Raw genomic sequence first — 21,260 nt, 5'->3', positions numbered from 1 at the left:
ACTTTGGAAAAAAAAAAAAAAACACTCTACACCCTGCCCCCCTCCCTTTTTTATTTAATTTTACAAAAATTTGAAATGTGAAACATTTCAACCTGGCTCTGTAGCTGGCAAAAAATGGGGGAGGGAAAATTCTCTCTCACACACATAATATACACAGGGCAGTCCCTTCCCCAAAGCTGTGCACAATGGAGATTTCTCTTGGGCCAGGGCATTTTACAGCATCACACAGCACTTGAGTCAGGTGACAAGGGTAATGACTTACCTTCCTCCAACACTGAACAAGGAACTTTATTAGAATGAGGAAAACAGGGTCACAGAGTCATAGAATATCAGGGTTGGAAGGGACCTCGGGAGGTCATCTAGTCCAACCCCCTGCTCAAAGCAGGACCAACACCAACTAAATCATCCCAGCCAAGGCTTTGTCAAGCTGAGCCTTAAAAACCTCTAAGGAGGTCATCCCTCCAGATGATCTGCCTCTGCTTCACATCTTCCCTGGCCCTGCTATTCAGACTGCTGGCTTCCTCCTGGGGACTGGCAGTCACAGCTGGACGCTGCTGGGTGTCTAGCCTGGTTGGTGGTGTGTCAGTGGTGCTAGACAGTGCCTCCTCCTGGCCATTCAGGGGCAAAGCCAAGAGGGGCCAAAATCCCTTTGGAGGGTGAGGATGACCCTGGAGAGATAGATGGGACTCAAGCATCTAGTGGTGGAATAGGGAGTGAGTGGTGGGGGAAGCTGGAGTAGATCACACGGACTAGGGGATGCGGTGGCCTCCCCCATGGGGACACTGGGACCTGCAGCGTCCCTCACAGCACAGGGCTATACTGGACAGACCCTGTGGTTCTTCCTGGCTGTCCAGTTCCCAACCCACACTGCCCAATGTCACCACATGGGGACAGCCTGTGTGCTTAGCTATGGTGGAAAGGACCCAGGATGGCGCCAGTGAGAGGCGTTCAGCTGGTGCTATGATGAGCAGGGATTACTGGTTCAGTAATAAGACAAGTGGGTGAAGGGGGAGCGGGGAGGCAACCAGACCCTGCAATACGCAGAGGAAGACCATGAAAGGGCAGAGCCCAGTGACCACCCCCTTCTGCCTCCATTCATGCCTTACATTCAAAGTGCTTCATGACTATGCATGAAGGGGCATGGCTCAGGGAGCCCCATTCACAAGACGCTGCTCACACATACCAGCCGGATGCTGTGATGAGAGTAATTATGTTTTCTCCCCAGCCAGGCTATTTTCTCAGTGGAGTGACAAGGAAAAAGAAAGAAGGAGTTTGGTTTATGCTTCCTGTTTATCCAGCCAGCTTGGGCCCGTCCCCACTAACATCCAAAATTTAAATTTGTTCTCCCTGGCTTAGGCCCTGCCCGCATTCCTGAACTGCTTTGCCACAGCCCCTCCCTCCGGAGAATGGAGCATTGTCTGGGAGCCAGGCCTCCTGGGTTCTACAACACACCTCTCAGGCGGGGGAGTGGCGTTGAATGCTTAGCGCAGGAAGCCTCCTGGGTTCTCTAGTCTAGAGGTTAGAGAAGGGAGACTAGGAGCTAGGACTCCTTTCCCAGCTCTTGGGCCCGTCACTTCACCTTCCTGTGCCTTGATTTCCTGCTTCCTAATTTGCAGATGACAAAGAGCTGTGAGATCCTGAGATGAAAGGCACTGTAGAAGCACACAAGACTTTGGATTTGGGGGCCAGAGTTCAGCAGCAGCTCCACGGGTGAATCTTGGGGTATGGGGGGTGTCTGCAGCTGAAATGGCTGAGTCTCCCCAGTCAAAACATCTTGGGCCAGCGAGGGTGCAGGGCAGGAGACGGGAGTGCTGGAAACGGCACAGCTGCCCTGAGCCCGCGACTGGGGGAGGAAAGGCCCTAGAACAGGGGGAAGATCATACCCAGGGCAGGGCAGAGTCCGCAGCTGGTAGGGGAGGGGGATGGATCCCACTGCTGGGCGTAAGGGTACAGAGCACACCAGGGATGCCAGGCAGACAGACCATTGTGGTTCCTCTGGGGTGGGGGGGCAGTTGATTCTCTGTCAGAGAAGCCACCCCACACAGACCCTCTGCAGGTCAGTCTCTCCCCAGCATGAAGCGTCCCCCCCCCCGCCACTCTCCTCCCTGCCCTCCCCCCCACCCCTCAAGCTGCTGAGAAACAGGGGGGCTGGTTTGACAGAGCAAATTAAAGTTTGCGGCCCTGGATGAAATGTGAAATGGGCTGAGTGCCTGAGGGGAGTGGGGCAGGGGTGAGGGGGGACAGGAATAGGAGGGGACCCCCCCAGGGGACTGGAAGCAACAGTGGTTGAGTTTCTAGGAGCAAAGAAATCGCCATGGCAACTACTGAGCCAACATTATTTTAACCCTGTCATCCCCTCCTCACTAGCTAGATAGGATCGGTTCCCTTCACTTTGCCTGGAGAGATCCTGGTGGCTCCAGGTGCCATCCTACCCACCTCCCCCAACACCAGGTGGGTACAAGGCTGGGGCAGCCTGTGTGCTTAGCTATGGTGGGAAGGACCCAGGATCACAGTGCAGGCCCCAGAGATGGCTTGCCCCAGTCCTGCCTCCAGTATGATATGCCTCTCAGCCGGGGCAGGGACGGTCTCTCCCTGGGTGTTCAGACAACACCCTGACCAAGGGGGCCCTGATCTCAGCTGGGGCAGGGACGGTCTCTCCCTGGGTGTCTGGACAACGCCCAGACCAAGGGGGCCCTGATCTCAGCTGGGGCAGGGACGGTCTCTCCCTGGGTGTTCGGACAACACCCTGTCCAAGGGGGCCCTGATCTCAGCTGGGGCAGGGACGGTTTCTCCCTGGGTGTCTGGACAATGCCCAGCCCAAGGGGGCCCTGATCTCAGCTGGGGCAGGGACGGTCTCTCCCTGGGTGTTCGGACAACACCCTGTCCAAGGGGGCCCTGATCTCAGCTGGGGCAGGGACGGTCTCTCCCTGGGTGTCTGGACAATGCCCAGCCCAAGGGGGCCCTGATCTCAGCTGGGGCAGGGACGGTCTCTCCCTGCCTGTCTCAGCTGCTGCCATTAGAATGATCTGTGCACTCCCTTAATGCTATCACAGCCCTTGGCCCAGCCCTGCCTGTCAGCTCCACAAGCGCAGAGGAGAGGGGACTTCACCCTCACCTCCTGCCTCCTCCAGCTGGCTGAGCTCATGACCCACCACATTAATGGGTGACCTAGCATCTGCAAGACAAGCCAACCTTCGACCTCTGCCATACCCGCCGGCCACTCATAGCCAGACACCGAGTCTGCCAGCTGGCTGGGGGCCAGGGACAGGAGATTTGACCCAATGGTTGCTGCAGCCGTCTATAAAACACAAACGAAAGATGGGCCAGTGGCTAAAGCACAGGACTGGCATTCGCAGCTATGGGCCTGGCTCGGACAAGGAGGAAGCAAAGAGCAAAGGACTTCGGGGTTCTGTTCCTGATATTGCCACGACTGGCTGCGTGACCCTGGACAAGTCATTTCACAGCAGAGACCTTTCTGCTGAGGTGAGATGGGGCGGCCCACTCCAATCACCCGTGAAATTCTGGCCCCACTGACATCATGGGCAAACACTCCCACTGATTCGTAGATTCCCAGGCCAAAAGGGACCACTGACCAGCGTAACTCAGACAATTCCCAGAGCCGAGCTTTTAGACAAATATCCCCTCTTGATTTAAAGATTGTTAGTGATGCAGAATCCCCTACAACAGTTGGGAAATTGATCCAGTGGTTAATTACTCTAACTGTTAAAAATTTACACCTTATTTCCAGTCTGAATTGGTCTAGCTTCAACTTCCAGCCGTTAGATCGTGTTCGCCCTCTCTCGGTGAGACCGAAGAGCCCGTTATTAAATATTTGTTCCCCATGTCGATATTTATAGACTGTGATCAAGTCACCCCTTCACCTTCTCTTTGTTAAGTTCAATAGACTGAGCTCTTTGAGTCTCTCGCTCTCAGGCAAGTTTTCTCATCCTTTAATAATTTCTGTGTCTCTTCTCTGACCCCTCTGCAATTTATCAACATCGATCTTGAAGTGGGGGCTCTAGAACTGGACACAGGATCCGAGCAGCAGTCGCACCACTGTCAGATACAGAGATAAAATAACCTCTCTGCTCCTACTCGCAATTCCCCTGTTTATGCCTCCCCCACCCAAGCTCTCATTAGCTCTTTTGGCCACCACATCCCAGTGGGAGCTCATGTTCAGTGGATTATCCACCATGATCCCCAAGAGCTTTCTCACAGTCCCTGCTTCCCAGGATTGAGTCCCCCATCCAGTAAGTACGGCTACACTCTTTGTTCCTAGCTGTGTACATTTACATGTAGCCGTATTAAAACATCTTGTTTGCTTGATAGCTCTGTCAGTGACCCATCCTCTTCATTTACTGCTCCCCCAATCTTTGTGTCATCTGCAAACTTTATCTGGGATGATTTTAGGTTTTCTTCCAGATCATTGATACAAATGTTCAATAGGGTGGGCCCAAGAACTGATCTCTGCAGGACCTTGCTGGAAACCCACCCACTCAATGATTATTCCCCAGTTACAATTACATTTTGAGACCAGTTTTTAATTCCTTTAATCTGGGCCGTGTTCATTTTATATCCTTCTCATTTTTTTAAATCAAAATGTCAGGCTGCGCCAAGACTGACGCCGGGCAGGAGTCTCAGGATATTCCATCTATTGGGTTTGCTGGGAGCAGGATGGGCCTGCCCTCGCACTTACCTTGGCCCATCCTGAGCCAAGAAAGAAGAGCCCCCCCAGGGGTGGATGGGGAGACACTGCCTCCCACACACCCCCGGACCCCCATCCTGAAGACAGTGGGAATCCCAGCTTCATTCCATACCTCCCCACCCCTTTATCTCCCCTGGACAATCTGCTTAGTGCGGATCACGCGGCCCTGACCTGCCGTGATGGGAATTGCTCTGCTACCATCTGACCCCATTTGGGCAGAAGTAATCTTCCTGCTTGTTGCTCTCCTGGATGCTGGCGCTGCCCTAAATACAGTGGCTTGGGGGGCTGGGAGAGAGATGGCAGCTGGGGTGGGGCCTGTCGCTCTGACAGGATGTAGCACAGGAACGGGGACGCAGGAAGCTGGTTTGTAACCAGTGGAAACAACCCAAATAGGGTTCTCACTGGTTTCCTTCCTCTCTCCCTCTGCATCTTCCTGTCTTTGTCCCTCTCCATCCATCGCTGCACACACAGGTGTGCGAGGAGGGATAGGGAGTGAGTAATTAGAGCAAGGCAGCTGGACTCCTGGGTTCTAGGCAAGCTCTGGGATTGGAGTGGGCTCTAGTGGTTAGAGCAGGTGACTGGGAGTCAGGACTCCTGGGTTCAGTTACTGATTCTGCCACTGTACACTCACATGCCCAGTCCATGATAAACATCCTCCTAGTTACTCCTCCTCCAGCTACTAACGCTCTGTATGTAGCAATGGCACCTGGCATTCGAGGTGCTCCAGGTGCTTTGCAAACATTGTTTTAGGTGTCTGGAGATTTAATTATGCAGCTGCTTGGGGGCTTTTCCCTAAATATCCGGAAGCTGGCTTTCTCCAGATAGTCCCGTGTGATGCAGGCGCTTTCTGCGATGTGTCCGTTTCTTTGGAGAGCATCCAGCACAGGAGACAGATTGGACCTCAGCCCCCAGTGGGCTGTTGATCTCGGAGCTGTTTGGCACAAGTCGCAGTTGGGGGGATCACGTGCGGGAAGTCATTGCTGTCCCCCAGAGCAGCTGAGCCCCCTCGTTCATATCAATCCTGCACCGGATGGGTTTGTATGTGGATTTAACCATGGCACATGCCCTGCCACCCTTTCAGTTTTGCAGCGAGTTCTGAGATTGATTCAAAAGGGTTTTTTTAATCTCTGAAGCAGGAAGAGCTCTTCCTCTGGCAGCTTGTTTACAGATTTGCAGATGAGTGCCTGTGGGGCAAAACCAAGGCCAGCCGATTGCGGCCAATGAAGAACCGGTTTAGCCTCCGCAGATTCAGTGACTGTTGCTTGGCTATTTGCAGGATTATTTTGTGGGATGCTAACACAGCTTGCTCTGCTGCCTAAGTCCAAAACTTCAGTGCCACTGAGATCCTCAAAACCCTTGTGACACTGGTGCCCAAGGTTCTGCCTCAGTCCCCCTCTACCCTTGCTCCCCCATCTGTGACATGGGAGGGCAGTGCTATTGATCTGTAGCTGCCCCAGTCGTGGAGCAGGGCCCCAGGTGCTGTACAAACACAGTCTCTGTCCCAAGGAGTTGACAGTCTAAGGGATAATCCTCCCCTCCTCATAGGGATTTCAGGAGAGCCGACGAGGTGCCCAGAGATGGGTGTCCGAGCAAGGTGGGAGAACTGGCCCCTTGGCACGTAAAAGGCCATTAGGGTGCCTTCACTTCAACAGCTCAGGCTGGGCACCTACTCAGGGGCATACCGGTCTCAATGAAGCGAGACAAATTCCGACTGGAAATAAGGGTCACGTTTTCAACCGTAAAGAAAGCGCTGAGGACCATGGAGGAGCCGGTGTCTTCAGAACGGCTCTCTCCCGGCACTGGCCACAGATGCATCCGATGAAGTGAGCTGTAGCTCACGAAAGCTTATGCTCTAATAAATTTGTTAGTTTCTAAGGTGCCACAAGTACTCCTTTTCTTTTTGCGAATACAGACTAACACGGCTGCTACTCTGAAAGATGTAAACCTTGATGCACATGAGAGCTGTGGCGGCAAAGACCGGGGACAATCCGACCAAGTGGAAGCCAGGGAACAACCCCAGATGGGAACATGCAGAGCCTGGGAAAACCTGGACTCTCCCTGACTCAGTGACCCCTGCCAGCACCCCATACTCCTGAAGAGCCAATTGAGATAAGGGACAACACCTGGTCTTGGCTGCGGTGTGGAGTGACCAGGTATGATGGTGATCGAGGGTCACAGTTGATTCTCCATCACTGGCCAGCTTTAAATCAAGAATGGTTGTTTGCCTAGAAGATCTGCTCTGGTTCCAACAGGAATTAACTCAGGGCCATTCTCTGCCCTGGGTATCCAGGAGGTCAAACTAGATGATCACAGTGGTCCCTTGACATCAGATCTCATGACTCCCAGCTCAGGGTTCTGTGCCCTGCTCCATGTTGTGCCCCCCCCCCCGCTCCCAACTTCCCCCCAGCACCTGCACAGAGCAATTCTCCGAGGAGGAAAACACCTCCAGAAGCAGCAAAAAGCATGTTGAGCCAATTCCTCTGCCGGAAGTGCTGGAAGAGAGCCCAGGCCCTGGTGAGGTGCCATCCCAATGGCAAAGCATCATTTGTTACACAACCAATCGCTTCAGAAGCAATTTTTAAAAACAACAAAAACTTGTGACATGGAAAATAAGCCAACTCCAGCGCACAAGCTGTAAATGTGTCATGTGGCTGGCTCGCCCACAGGACAGCATGGGGTGTCTCTGTACAGGTTCCCCCCACGCAGTTCTGTCAGTGCCCCTCAATCCTGACCCACAGCCCCCTGCTATCCCAGCCCCAGGCTCGCCCCATTCCCACAGTTCTACTGATGCCCCTTAATCCTGACCTGCAGCCCCCTACCATCCCAACCTTGGGCTTCCCCTCCCCCAGTTCTGCTGGTGCCCCTCAATCCAGACCCGTGGAACTTTTCCCATTTTGAATTCTGACAAACAGCAGCAAAAACAGTTGCAAGAATGTTGTTTGTTTTCTATCCAGCTTTGCAAACAACAAGGGAGGCGAAGCAACTTCCCTGAGGTCGCACAGCCAGCCCTGGGTAGAGCTGGCAGGAGAACCCAGGAGTTCTGAGGCCCCAGCAGCCCCTAACCACTGCTCCACGCTGCCTCCTACATGCCAGCCAGATGTTTGGTGGCCTCTGCAGGCACGGACCATTTGTGCACACTGCCTGCTGCATCATTCCCATGTGTCCCGCAAGGCTAGGTCATAGCAAGGGACATGAAAGCGAGAAGCTCAGCGCATCCTCTTGGAAGGGAGAGGATGATGCAATCCATCGCCCAGCCAGGCCCTACTTGGGAGCAGTTTGACTCCATGGCTCACTGCCTGGCCTGGAAGTCAAGAGACCTGGGTTCCATCTGTGCCACTGCCATGCTGGATGGCCTTGGGCAAGTCCCGTCCTTATTCTGTGCCTCAGTTTCCCCTCCCACCTAGATTCCCTTGGGAGACTTTCCCTAGCTTGGACTAGTTTCCCTCACTCTCTACTCCTGGTTACAGCACTCAGCGAATCCCTCTCCCTGCCTGCAGACCCTTGTCATGCCCTCTCTCTGTCCGATGGAGCCAGCTCTCATCTCCCCCACTCCACCAGCCCATGATCCTTTCTCCGACTCATTTCTCAGCCCTCTTGAGCACATCAATATCTTCCTGTTAACAAGGCACCAACTATGACCCCCTGAGAGCTCCCTGGAGTGAAGGCTGGGATTCTAGGGCCTGATTCTCAGTCAGCTCCCTACCTGTGCGAGAGCAGGAGGCTTTAAGCCATCTTTGCACTCTCCATATTCTAGGGCTGTGCAGAGTCAGTTAGAGCAGCCTCGGGGTGCTCTAACCTATGCTCTGCTCCCCATAGTGCCTCTATGGCCCCAGCAAGCAGAGAACGGGCAGGGTCCAAGGCATTCCAGCCATACCCCCTGTGACAAGGTCGGGTGGGTTCAGACCCTTCATGCCATCCCAGGGGGATTCTCAGAGGGCCATTCCCAGCCACCACTTGCAGAGGGGCCTGAGGGTGACTGAGGAGCTGCCCCCCCTCTAAGCCCCATTACTTGCCCAGCAATGGCCCCGGCTAGCCCCCCTTCTCACCAGCACAATGTGCTTCCCCTCCACTCTCTGCACCAGGGGGCTGGCAAGGGGCAGGATGCAGCGGAGCTGAGTGACCCGATGGCTCCACCTCCTTCCATGCTGCTTCCTCCTGCCCACCTCCCCCTCCCGCCCCCATCGCAGGCTCTTGGCATACCTATTCCCCAACCCCCACAGGACCAGAGGCCTCCCAAGGCAGCTGCTTCCTTGCGAGTGTCACAGGGCCCAGAGGAGCAGAGATTTTGGACCCGGGGCTCAGCCACCACCAGGCACGTGACGCCGGGAAGGGCCCTGGGTTTCAGCCCCTTGCGGCTGGGCGGGGGAATCTGGCTCACTGGAATTCCCACTATAGCAGATGTGGAATGTTTAACCTGACCCTGGACTGAGATCCCCCGTGTCTGCTGAGAGCATTGGCAGGTTCGCGTTTCCTCCAGACAGCTGGAAATAATATCAAGTTGAACAAGGCAACAGAGCCGGTTCCCTCTCTCCCCCCACTTTCCCATTCCTTTGCTTTCCCCCCCCATCTTTCTTTCTTTCCTTCCTTCCTTCCTCTGATCTCGCTCCGTCGCCCTCAGCTCCAAGAAGCGGCGCCCCTCATGCTCTTCTCACACCCCTGCGTTGTGCTCCCCACCCCCCCGCAACACCTCTCTCCACACACAAACACTTTGGATCTAACTTGGCCAGTCAACGCAAATCCTCCAGCAAGCAGGCCCCCCCCGGAAATGGAATGGAATGTCCGGTCGGCTGGTGGAGCCATGCAGAAAAGCTCAGGGACACAAACAAAAGACGAGCAGAGTGGGGGGGTTGGTGCATGCCCCAAACAATGGGCCTTTTGTTTGATGATTCCAAGCACCCAACTCCCCGGGACAATGCCAAGTGACTGGCAGCCCTGTACTGCAAGCACAGCACTGACACCCAGAGAGAGAGAGGCCTTTCAGAGACAGGCCTGATGTGTTAACTGTTTCTGGGACAGCAGTTCATTCCCAAAGGAGGCTAGTCACCATGCTGCATGCTGGGGAAATTCAGAGGAACAGAACTCAGATCCTCCTGCTCCAAAAGCACAGCCCCCTGCCAGGGAATCACAATCACCTATCAGCACTACAGGGCCTATGACACACAGAGAAGTAGCTCTAATTCATCCAGTAGAGGGCAGTGGGAGTGCACTCATGCACTAGCCCAGCTCAGCACAGGACTTTGCAAGGATGCAGTCACTTCTCTCCAAGCACTTTCCAAACATTCCTGAACTGAGCCTGCCAAAGCTGCTGAGCAAGGGGACAAGTATCATCATCCACATGTTGAACAGATAAGGAAACTGAGCCACAGGGTGACTCACCCAAGGATTTTCTGAAAGCCTACAGCAGAATCAGGAATAGAAACCAGTTCTTACCGCTAGCCCCCTGCTCAAGCCACTAGACCCCAGTCCCCTCCTAGAGTGGGACTCAGGCGTCCTGACTCCTGCTCCTTTGATATAATGATGAGACCACTCTCCCTCCCAGAGATGGGAATAGAGCCCAGATGTTCCTGCCCCCCACTTTAATCCCTAGATCCCACTTCCTCTGTGAGTCCTGGTCAGAAGAAAATATTTTAAACCAAAGGGGGAACTACACAAAACAGGAAGGATTTTCCCAGCCCATTTCATCACAGTTTAAACATGAACCCGCTGGGCTGGCAAACCCACCCTATTCTTGAACCACTTTGCTCTTTTCTCAGCTTTCCGTAGAAATGGATGACAATTTTTGCCCAAAACTTGGGAGGTAAATGCCAGTTCAACCAAACAAATGTTTTGCTAATTTCGTGTCACTTGCACTGAAATTGTTCTCTTCAGCACAAAACAAATTTGGGGGTGGGGAGGGGAAGGAGAGATGCATTGGGTTTTTTTCAATTTAAAAATGACTTTCAAAATTTCCTTCAGTTCTGTTTAGAAAAAAATGCAAACTCATCTAATGGTGCTCAAAATTGAAATGAATCACGCTGATCTTTGTCAAAGCAAAAATGTTTTGTTTGACCTAAAATGTCAGGTTGGGGTTGTTTTTTTTACTTCTTGTTTCACCAGTAATTTTGAAAATGTTCATTCCCATCCGAACCAGAACTCCCCCCCCCCGCCCCCAACTTTTCAAAACAACCAGTGCATAAGGAGGGGAGGGGGACAAAGCAAACAAAAAAGAAAACAACAATTCACCCAGCTCTAGTGGTTACTACCCTGTTTTGCACCTGCAGCCAGATAACATCTCCCCAACCTCCCCTTCTTGCCCCCCACCAAGGAAAAATCGAGACAGGTGGTTCAGAGTCTCTCATAGTTTTGATGCCAAAAGAACCATTTGGGCAGATTTCCCAGCAGAGCGACACTGGGGAAAGGCAAAGAAAACACCTGATGTGATTGGCCAACTCTCTGTAGCGGGGAGATGGGAAGCCCATTGGTGGAATATTTTTGCTATGCAAATCACCAGCAGTGTCATGCTTCAGGGCAGAAGCCAAGGGGTCAGGAGGGAACTGACCAGGGTGCAGCAGGTTCTCCCATCACTGCGTGGTCTTGTGCTCCTTCCTCTGAAGCGGCTGGTACCGGCCGTTGCTGGAAGCAGGATACCCTGATAGATGCGCCCATGGCTGCAGCATAGCAGTGCAGGGGTGCAGCAGCAGGGGACACTTTGTGGGGACCATGGCCCTATTCTGAGGCTACATCTGGGAGCTGCTGCTAGGTTAACCTCTTCTGGGCTGGAAGGAGGAGCCAAGTGGCGTTGGGAGCTGTCAGACATCGAGTCTCCACATCCTCCCCTCCACACACGTAATGGTTTCTCCCAGCTGAAGGCCTTGCAATGAAGATAAAAGCCCTACTAGTGACAGCTGTTGGGGGAACCTCCTTTAGTCCATGTGGTAAGGCTGTGACGCTGGGAGGAGAGGGGCCCTAGTTCAAGCCCTGTCAGGGAGAAATTGTTGCTTGGCAGGCATAGACCAAGCTGTGCTCCAGGAAGACCTGCAATGCCCACGGGGCCAGTACCAGGTCGTACACCAGATGAGCTGCCAGCTGGGACAAGACACATGGGGAGTGTCATTAGGTCTAGACACATAGGGAAGTGGGGCTCCTGGGTTCCATTCCCAGCTCTGACTAGCTCTGTCACTTTGGGAAAACTCACAGTCTCCCTGTGCCTCAGTTTCTCTCTGTGTAATATGGAAATAATTATATCGGCATCTACCAAAGAGGCCTTAATGACTGTTTCTAAAGCACTGGGAAGTGCTCAGATGACAGATGCTGCGGGAAGCATCGTTCTAATCACAGACTCAGCCCAGGCTGGCTGGTGCCTGATGCTTTTACCTGGGAGACTTAGTTAGAGACTCCAGGTGACCACACCCTGTCCCCGGGAGTCAGGACAATCACCCCAGAGGAGTGATACGCAGGGCAGGGTCAGATGACAGCAGCCTTAGCGGCAGGTACGACATGCACAGGTCGATCGATAGAACACTTCAAGGAGGTGTCTGGGGATAGATAGATCCATCAGCCCCCCGCCCCCAGAGGAAAATCTTGCCTCTTCCCCCACACAACAGTCAGCGCTGCTCTTAGTTGGGATTAGAAAACACCATCCCTGATGGACAAACCTGAGGCAGGAGAGAATCTGCTGCTAACCCCTCATCTCCGCCAGCCCCCGAGATCTCACCCTGGAAGCACAATACCCGCCACACCATACTGCGATGGTTACAAAGGGCGTGGGGAAGATTCATTACTGAGGCTGACGGACAGAGACAGATCCTTGGGCTCTTGCTGGCTCCCGGCCTGCCTTATCTATCCCTGGCCGGGTTTAGCAGCCTTCCCAGCGACCACCCAGTGTCCCCAGGGCGAAGGGGGCTAGATTGAGGGGAATGTCTCGTCCATTTCGCAGAGTCTTTGGCATGCTTCTTGGTCCCTGCCCACACTTACCCAGATGCCCATAAACTGGAGGCATGGCCTACCCTGTCCCGTGCCAGCAGGGCCCCCAGAGGCTCTTCTCTGCCTGCTCTAGGGAGCCATATTTCAGCCTGCCCAGTTAGCACTTTTGATCATGTGTCATTGCACGGGGGGATGGGGAGGGCAGTTTCACTAGGGTTCATCCCACCTCCCCAATCCTCAGTGGCCATTTTGGGGCAAAATCCTTGGCCTGGGGACTGGCAGAGCAGAGGAGCCAATGGCCCCATTCGCTGTTGTGGGAGAGAGCTGCGCCATTTCAGCCCAGTCAGGACATGGTGGGGGGAACCAAGGTCCCAGCGACTCACAAAGAGAGGAAGGTTCATTTTCTGCTAGGCAAGGGTGTGTGTGCGAGGAGCTTGTCTGTGTAATCAGTGTGGGGGTGGGTGGGGAGCGGGTATACAGTGAGCATGACAAGTGTGTGATAGCGTGCGGAGTAAGCGTGTGTTGTGTTGCGTGGGTGTGCATGTGAAATGAGCATGGTGAGCGTGCACTGAGTGTGTAATGAGTGTGATGGGGAGTGATTGTGGTGAGCGTGTGCTGTGGGGAACAGAGGGATGTGTTGGGTGGGGTATATCTTGCACATGGGTGTGACGAGTACGAGTGTGCATGATTGTGTGTGCAGCAGGGGTGTGTTGCGCAGGTAGGTGCGTGTGTATATGTGATGAATGCAGCAGGTGGGTGGATGTCTGGATGAGGGTGTCACACTTGTGTGTGCAGTCAGTGTGTCATGGTGTGTGTCTCCATGGAGGTCAGGGAGGGTGCATCTCAGGGAGCCTGAGTGTGTGACGAGCATGTTGTGTGTTGATGCACTTGAGTGTGTGGGCATGTCTGGCAGCAGAAATCAGGCCCAGTTCTGGGAGGGGGGTGCTATGGATTCAGTGCCCCCTCTCCTCCCTAGCCTCCTTATCGCCCTGAAGAGAGCGAAGCTGCATGGAGGGTCCCCCTCTGCCTTTCATCAGTGACCCACCTGGGTCGTGCCCAGAGCATGGGGCATAGGGGACGGGCCAGTGGGCAGCAAGCAGAGACATGGGCCATCAGGCACTAGGGTCTGCAGGAAGAGTGGGGATGGGCTGGGTTTCAGGCAGCAGGGTCAGTAGGCAGGTCAATGGGGCACTGGGGATGTTGGCAATGTTCCTTCCTCCTTTCCCAGCCTCTCCCCTCTCTGCTCAGCGAGGTTCAGGGCCCTCTGGCCGGCTCTTCCCTGTCCCTTTCATTCAGTGCTGCCGCGTTTGCCCTGGTGCTGCCAATACGGGCGGGCTGCACAGCAGAGTTATGGACTGAGATAGCCTGGCAAAGCAGTGCTGAGCAACGCCCCGGGCCCTGGGCACCCTTTGCAGCCATGTGCTCTCAGACCACGCCCCCATGGGTGCCCCAGATTCCTCCCACACACACACACACACACACCTCTGCAAGCCTCCCCCCAGGACAATTCCTTAGCACCCAGACAGCACCAATGTAAAGGTCTCCTGCTGACATTTACACCCAAACCAGCTCCAGGGGAGGCAGCTGCCGTTTCAAACATGGGGGAGAAGGGAACCCAGCAGCCAGGCTCCAAACAGGGGCGGGGATCCCAGCATTGGGGCTGCATGGACAGTGTCCCTAATGTGATTGGTTAGATCAGTGGTTTTCAGCCTTTTTTCATTGTCAGACCCTTACAAAATTTTGAATGGAGGTGCAGGCCCCTTTGGAAATCTACAGACCCCCAGGGGTCTGCAGACCACAGGTTGAAAACTACTGGATTAGCTAGAAAAACAACGAGGAGTCCAGTGGCACCTTAAAGACTAACAAATTTATTTGAACATAAGCTTTCGTGGGTAAAAACCCCCACTTCTTCACAAGCATGCGTGCATGCATTTTTTACCCACAAAAGCTTATGCCCAAATAAATCTGTTAGTCTTTAAGGTGCCACCAGACTACTCTTTGTTTTTGTGGATACAGACTAACACGGCTATCCCCTGATACTGGATTAGCTAGATAACTAGAGGAATGTTAAAGGGCTGCGTACGGGAACGGGATATAAGGGGACATACATATATGAAGATGGATAGATACTGTCAATGCGTGGCTAGAGATACAGCCAGCCAAGGATTTATCCCACTAAAGTGAGTGATGGAGGTGCCTGGCTGGGGAATGAGGGACAGCCCTGCTAACAGTCTGGGACGGGGGAGACGCAAGCTAGGAATGTGAGCAAATAGCCAGAGCCACCGGTCAGGAGCCGACAGAGACACTGACAGGGAGGCGGCCGAAGGGACCAACTCACGAGAGAGAGCATATGACAAAGCTACACAGCTTGTGGGGCTGGCTGCCCAGGGGCTCCATGGACAGCAGAGAGGTCCAGGGAGTGGGGAGCAGAGCCCAGGGCTCACAGAGATAAGGGGCAGGACACATGGGCGTGGAGTTTTCGGAAAGGGCAGAGTGATGACACAATGATGGGAAACACGGACATTTTGGCTCCCGGGTTTCTCCACCATTAAAACTGGTGACATTCTCAACTGTTTCCCTTGTGTTTGCAGCTTCGGTGCCACCTTGACATGTGGATGGCATCTGTGACATGTCTGCCTCTAGTGGCTGGTCAGAGGATGAGGATAAGGCCCTGCTACTGCCACCTGCTAACAGAGCTGCTCCTTTAGCTCAAGTGGTAGAAGACCGTGTCTTTAATGCCAAAGGTCCTGTCATGGCCCACAGAGAGGACTGTTATGACAAGTTTGGCACATACAGAGGTACAGTGGGGAGGGCACAGAGCTGGGATTCAGGAGACCTGGGTTCTATGCCTGGCTTGCCTTGGGCAGGTCACTTCCCCTCTCTGGGGCTCAGTTTCCCCTCCCATGCTTGTCTGTCTGGTTTATTCAGATTCTTGAGAGCAGGGACTGTGTCTGTGCAGTGCCCTTGGGGTCTCTATGTACTGTCAGACACATAGTCAGAACTCCAACTAGCTTGCAGCAGTTCCTGACGATGAACACAGACGGTTGGCAACAACAGAAGGAGAAAGGGGTCTACTCCCAGCAGTCAGACTTCCGAGGGAGTGACTCGTATCCCACGGGAGAGGATGGGGCTCAGGGGTTATAGCTGGCTGATCCGCAGATCCAAGAATCCAAAACAGCCAACTGTGGGGGTGGGTAAGACTGCACCACCCTGCTCCCTGGCTGCACAAGTACCTGCCCTCCTGGAAAGAGTCACGGCAGTAGCGTGCACGATTGTGAAAGCACTGGGGCACAGCCCTAGCTGTCCGGGTGGGAGAGGAGCTGGTGATCACACTGGGATACAGACTGGGCAGCAGCTGCACGGGGATGGGGAAGGGGTTCTCTGCCATGCACCACAGCCTGTGTACTGATGAGACATATGGAGGGGATGTGATGAGAGCCACTAGCAATTTCCGATGCGATTGTTTAATCACCAAAGGCCCTGGGGGTGGGGGGGAAGATGCCTGTGAAGGGAGATTATAGAACAGCAACTTTCTGCCTCCCATCACAGGACACAGCCTGACCAACGCCCGCATCACTCACACTTCCAATCTGTCCCCTTTCCCCTGCACTCCTTCTCCCCATCTCTGCCCCTCTCCCCCTCGGCCTGACAGCTGGGAAATCTCGCCTTAACCTCTCTCCAGAAGCCCACCCTCTGCCCCTTCATTCGGCTCCACGCCAGGACGGGGCATCGCGACCAGTCTCTGCAAAGAGGCCCGGATGGCTGCTCTCGAGGGGTCTCCGCAGCACTGCCTCATGGTTCGGCTCAGAGACAAGCGGCCCGGATCCCAGCGCTGAAGTTAATCTGCCAGCTCCTGCCCCATTAAAGCGTATGGAGCAGGCTCGAGAACACAGGCTTTCTGCGCTGCTGGCTGGAGCGTGACTGATGAGACCCAGTCTCTGCTTCCTTTCGCCCCTTACCCTCAGCAACGCTCCCCTTCCTCCCACGATAGCGGAACCATGTCCTGCAGGAGGGCTCGGGCCGTCACAGCAGGGGTCATAGCTACCCTAGGGAGGATGCAGCCAGTATCCACCAGTGCAGGGCTGGGCGATTGGGGAGGGGCTGATGGATGGTGGATGTTGGGGGAGGGAGGGAACAAGAAGACAAGGGCCCCGTAAGCTCTTTTGCTCAGGGTGAGCACACTCAGGCCAGTTTCCCCAGTGGTGTGGGGTTTAGGAGCCCCAGTTTGGGGTGCCTTAAAGAGCTCAGATTTTCAGGAAGTGCTCCCTGAAAACCCGCATCTCTGTTGACAATCACAGCTGCAGCAACTTTTGCTGGGGGGCAGCAGGACAAGTGACCAGTTCCCTCACCACAGACAGCCAAAGAGCCACAGGATTAGAGTCTGTCAGCTGCCAGGAGAGAGGAGACAGCCCTGGGGGAAGGGCACTGGGCTGGGGGTGGGGACCCAGGATTTTCAGCACACTGGGCGCAGAAAAGTCGGTTCATGTGCCTGGATAGGAGCGAGGTCTTTGGAAAGCCCAGCCCTGAGCTCTTGGGAAGGCAGCCTGTGCACTCCTGCAAGGCTCCGGTGCAGAAATCTGGTGCCAGGGCCACGGCCAGGCTGTGGATAACTGCGGGGCTGGGTTACCTGGTGTCCTGTGTGCACGAGTTTGTCTAGACCAAGAGCTGGAGTCTAATTCTAGAGACAGGCACTTCCATTGCTCTCTGAACAGCTGAGTGGCTGCTGTGGGTGTGCGTGCCAGGAGTGGGGGGCGCATCTCTAAGTCTAGGTACACAGGGCCCTGGATTCTCCTTCACAGGGCAGAGCGGGTTTGTCAATTATAGTTCCTGCCAGAGGGGTCTGCAAGGGCCTTGGAGCAAATGAGGACTAGGCCCTATATCTTTCCCCAAAGCCACAAGTCAGTCACCCAGCACCAGAGATGTTTCCATCGCAGGGGCTCCTGCTTGGCCACTCACTTGCAGGTGGCTTCAGCCAGGAGTGGCAGATTCGTAGCAATCAGGGGAGTCCTAGAGGATCGACAATAATTACGCCTCCCACACCTTTCACCCAAGGGCAAAGGCTCTCTAGAAATAGCTCCCTGCCTCCCAAGGAGAACTCAGGATCATCAGCCCAATGTGATGGGCAGGTAAACTGAGGCACAGAGGATAGGACATGCCCAAGGCCACGCACAGAGTCAGCAGCAGAGGTGGGGATAGAACCCAGGTGTCCTGACTCCGCCTTGTGCCCTAGCATCTAGACCCTACTCCCCTCCAGGGCTGGAGATAGAACCTGACTCCCAGATCTAACCCCTGCACCCCACTGCCTCATACTGACCATGTCTCCCAGCAACCCACAGTTGCCTTCTAATGGCCAGAGATTAGGCACAGTTAGGAGCATCATCCCAGGGTACCTACTGCACTCGCAGTAAATAGCCTTAAGGGGCAGACAGAACAGCTAGGAAAGTTGTCATGGTGGCCCACGCCCCGACACTGTGAATGGCACAGCGTCCTTTCCCCCTTCTTGCCCCTACGCAGCTGGCCTGGAGAGGTCAGCCAGGCGGGGTTTCTGCTGGGAAGGTAATGCCGCTGCCACCACCTCGCTCTGCGTGAGCACTTTTCATCAGCAGCTCTCAGTTTGCAGAGGGGAGATATTATTCATCACACCGTTGACTACCTGTGTTACGCCAGCCAAGAGCAGGGCCCCATTGTGCCAGGCACTGCCCCAGCCAGCTCACAAGCGAAACAGACACAGGGAGAGACGCTGCCCCCATGTTACAGGTGGGGAGCTGAAAGGAGGCAGAGGCAGGGACTGAACCCAAATCTCCCACAAACCTCACCCTTTCCTCAGTCGCAGGGGGTCCCACGTGGCCTCCCGGGCTCCTGTTTGCCATGATGACCAGAGATTTCCTTTGAAAATGGGCCCCAGGGCAGCCCAAACCTCTGCCCTGAAACAGCCTCCCTTCCCCAGCAGAAAAGAGCCCGATCCAACAGCTTCCCTGGCCAGCCACTGAATCACGCAGGCAGGCGGTGACAGGGCTGTTCCCTGGCGTGGGCATTGCCTGTCTCTAGATTTCACCACTTCCCCTCTGGGCAGCCCCAGCCCTGCGATCCCCTCCTCCCCTCCAGATCTTTAGGGGAAGCCCCCTGCAGCTGGGCTAGGGCACTAGCAAATGCAGCCACGGAAATGGAAACTGACCATGGGGGGGAGAGGAAGGGGAACCAACAACCCCAGGGAGCTGCCAGAACAGAAGCTCTGGGGTTTGGATCCGGGGTGGATTTGCAGCTCCAGTGGGGCGGGGAGGGACTGGCCTGGTCCCCAGGGGAGAGACAGCAGAGAGATTTCCCAGGCTCGCCAGCTCTCCGGAATAGGAGCTGTGTTTGTACAGCATCGAGCACAGAGCAACGGCGCTCCGCGGGCACTTCCCTAATACCCAACACCCGGGGCAGGGGGGGGCGGCACAAGGGGGAACGAGGAGCCTGGTGCTTTCGCTGGGTGAAAGAGAGAGAGACCAATCTTTAACCCTTACAGGGCCGCCTCCAGCGTCTGATCCCAGCTGTCCGGGGAGCCAGCTCAGCGCTGCTCAGACACCCAGAGCCCCTAGGGCGCCAGCGCCGGGCAGGGCTCCTCGGGGGCGGCGGGGACCGAATTCTCGCCCCTGCCCTTGTTCCCCGGGAGCGGCACGTGCGAGGGTCCCGCCCGGGGATGAGCTGGGGGGGGATGTACTGTCTGGGGGGGGTGTCCTGCGGGGGAGGGCGCGTGGGGCTCACCTCCCCGGCGCAGGCTGGGTCCCCGCCAGCTGCATGTGGCCGGGCGCCCCGGGGAGCCTGAGCTCCGGAGGGAGCCAGCGGCTGGCCCGGAGCAGGAGCTGGGAAGAGGCCCAGCCCTTTGCCGGGGTGCGAGCCGGGAATCAACCCCCGATTCCTCCCGCTCCGGGGAGCCGCGGCCCGCGGGGAAAAGCCTCCCGGGGCCAGACGTGACTTTGGGGACCCGCCGACGCCCCCCGCCCGGCTGCAGCAACTTACCGGCTCCGGGGCTGGGGGAGAGCCGCAGGGGTCGGGGGCGCCGCGCCGCGCCGGTGCCGGTCCGCTCGGGGCTGGGGCTGGGGCTGGGGCTCGGGGCGGTCCCGCCGCGCCTGGCTGCGGGCCGGGCTCGCCTCCCGGAGCGCCCGGTGATGTCAGCGCCTGAGTGCGAGCGGGGGAGAAGGAGCCTTTGTCTGCATCCTCCTGGCTCGCCGGGCTGCGCAGCCGAGGAATCTCCGCCGGCGGCTTTAACCCTTCGCACCCCACGCCCCTGCCACGGGCCGCCGCCCCTGCGCCCGCCCCCTTCGCGGAGACACCCGAGTTCAGGGCCCCGGGGGGGGGGCGGCTGGTTGGCCCGACTGGGAGTTTCGAGGGGAGCACGCGGTGTTTGCTGGGATCCGCCCAGGTGCCTTTGGAAATCCCAGCCCGCAGCCTGCAGCCTGGTCCCCGCCCAGGGGCTGAGCGACCCAAACACCACGGGGTGGCCAAGAGCCGGGGCTAGCGGCTCCCAGCGGAAAGTGAAACTGACCCGTTCTCTGGGGAAGGGGCCGAGCGCGGAGAGGCCGAGGGCAGCTGCACCAGCCGGTTGAATGGTGCGTCTCGTTTCACCTCGGCCACCTGGGGCGGGGGATTCACACCGGGGCTGGCTCCTCACCTAGCGTAAATGGGCACCGCTGGCCCCTGATTCTCAGCCTGTCCCTGGGGTCGGGGTTGGGCCCTTTCCCTTCTTTCCAGCAAAGCTGCACCCAGCGAAGGGGCAGCTCCCGCCTCCCCAGCAGGGCCCAGACCCAGTGGGACAGAACCTCTGACTCCAAAGGGTGACCCAGAGGCGAGAACCTGCCAGTCTCCCAGAGGGGCATTGCCACCCGTTGGCCATTGGGGTTTGTTATTGTAGGGTCACCCGGCAATGAAAGGCCGCACTCAGGGGTTTGTTATTGTAGGGTCACCCGGCAATGAAAAGCTGCACTCAGGGGTTTGTTACTGTAGGGTCACCCGGCAATGAAAAGCTGCACTCAGGGGTTTGTTACTGTAGGGTCATCCGGCAATGAAAGGCCGCACTCAGGGGTTTGTTATTGTAGGGTCACCCGGCAATGAAAGGCTGCACTCAGGGGTTTGTTATTGTAGGGTCACCCGGCAATGAAAAGCTGCACTCAGGGGTTTGTTACTGTAGGGTCATCCGGCAATGAAAGGCCGCACTCAGGGGTTTGTTATTGTAGGGTCACCCGGCAATGAAAGGCCGCACTCAGGGGTTTGTTATTGTAGGGTCACCCGGCAATGAAAAGCTGCACTCGGGGGTTTGTTATTGTAGGGTCACCCGGCAATGAAAGGCCGCACTCAGGGGTTTGTTATTGTAGGGTCACCCGACAATGAAAGGCCGCACTCAGGGGTTTGTTATTGTAGGGTCACCCGGCAATGAAAGGCCGCACTCAGGGGTTTGTTATTGTAGGGTCACCCAGCAATGAAAGGCCGCACTCAGGGGTTTGTTATTGTAGGGTCACCCGGCAATGAAAGGCTGCAATCAGGGGTTTGTTATTGTAGGGTCACCTGGTAATGAAAGTCGTGCTCACCGGTTTGTTATTGTAGGGTCACTTATGAGTTTCTACTGCACTGCTAGCCCTGACCCAGGGAGCCGGGAAGTGAAAAAGATGCATCT

The 21,260-nt window shown here is 55.8% G+C and overlaps 1 protein-coding gene across 3 annotated transcripts in view; it reads right to left on the bottom strand.

The window, feature by feature from the left end:
- Positions 1-19,840, bottom strand: part of PEA15 (proliferation and apoptosis adaptor protein 15) — a 46,313-nt gene extending 26,473 nt beyond the window's left edge. The window contains exon 1 of one of the 3 annotated variants that reach the window (XM_043502318.1): positions 19,613-19,840. The gene's annotated coding sequence lies outside the window, so the exon portion shown is untranslated. Of the gene's footprint in view, positions 1-16,566; positions 16,684-19,609 lie in introns of those variants that run through there. The other 2 variants (XM_038383234.2, XM_043502317.1) reach the window with 2 other exon arrangements.
- Positions 19,841-21,260: the final 1,420 nt, after the last annotated feature.

The sequence above is a fragment of the Dermochelys coriacea genome, chromosome 24 (assembly GCF_009764565.3).
Source record: "Dermochelys coriacea isolate rDerCor1 chromosome 24, rDerCor1.pri.v4, whole genome shotgun sequence".
Taxonomy (NCBI): Eukaryota; Metazoa; Chordata; order Testudines; family Dermochelyidae; genus Dermochelys; species Dermochelys coriacea.
The sequence above is the reverse complement of the archived record's forward strand: the minus strand, read 5'-3'. Positions and strand labels throughout refer to the sequence as shown.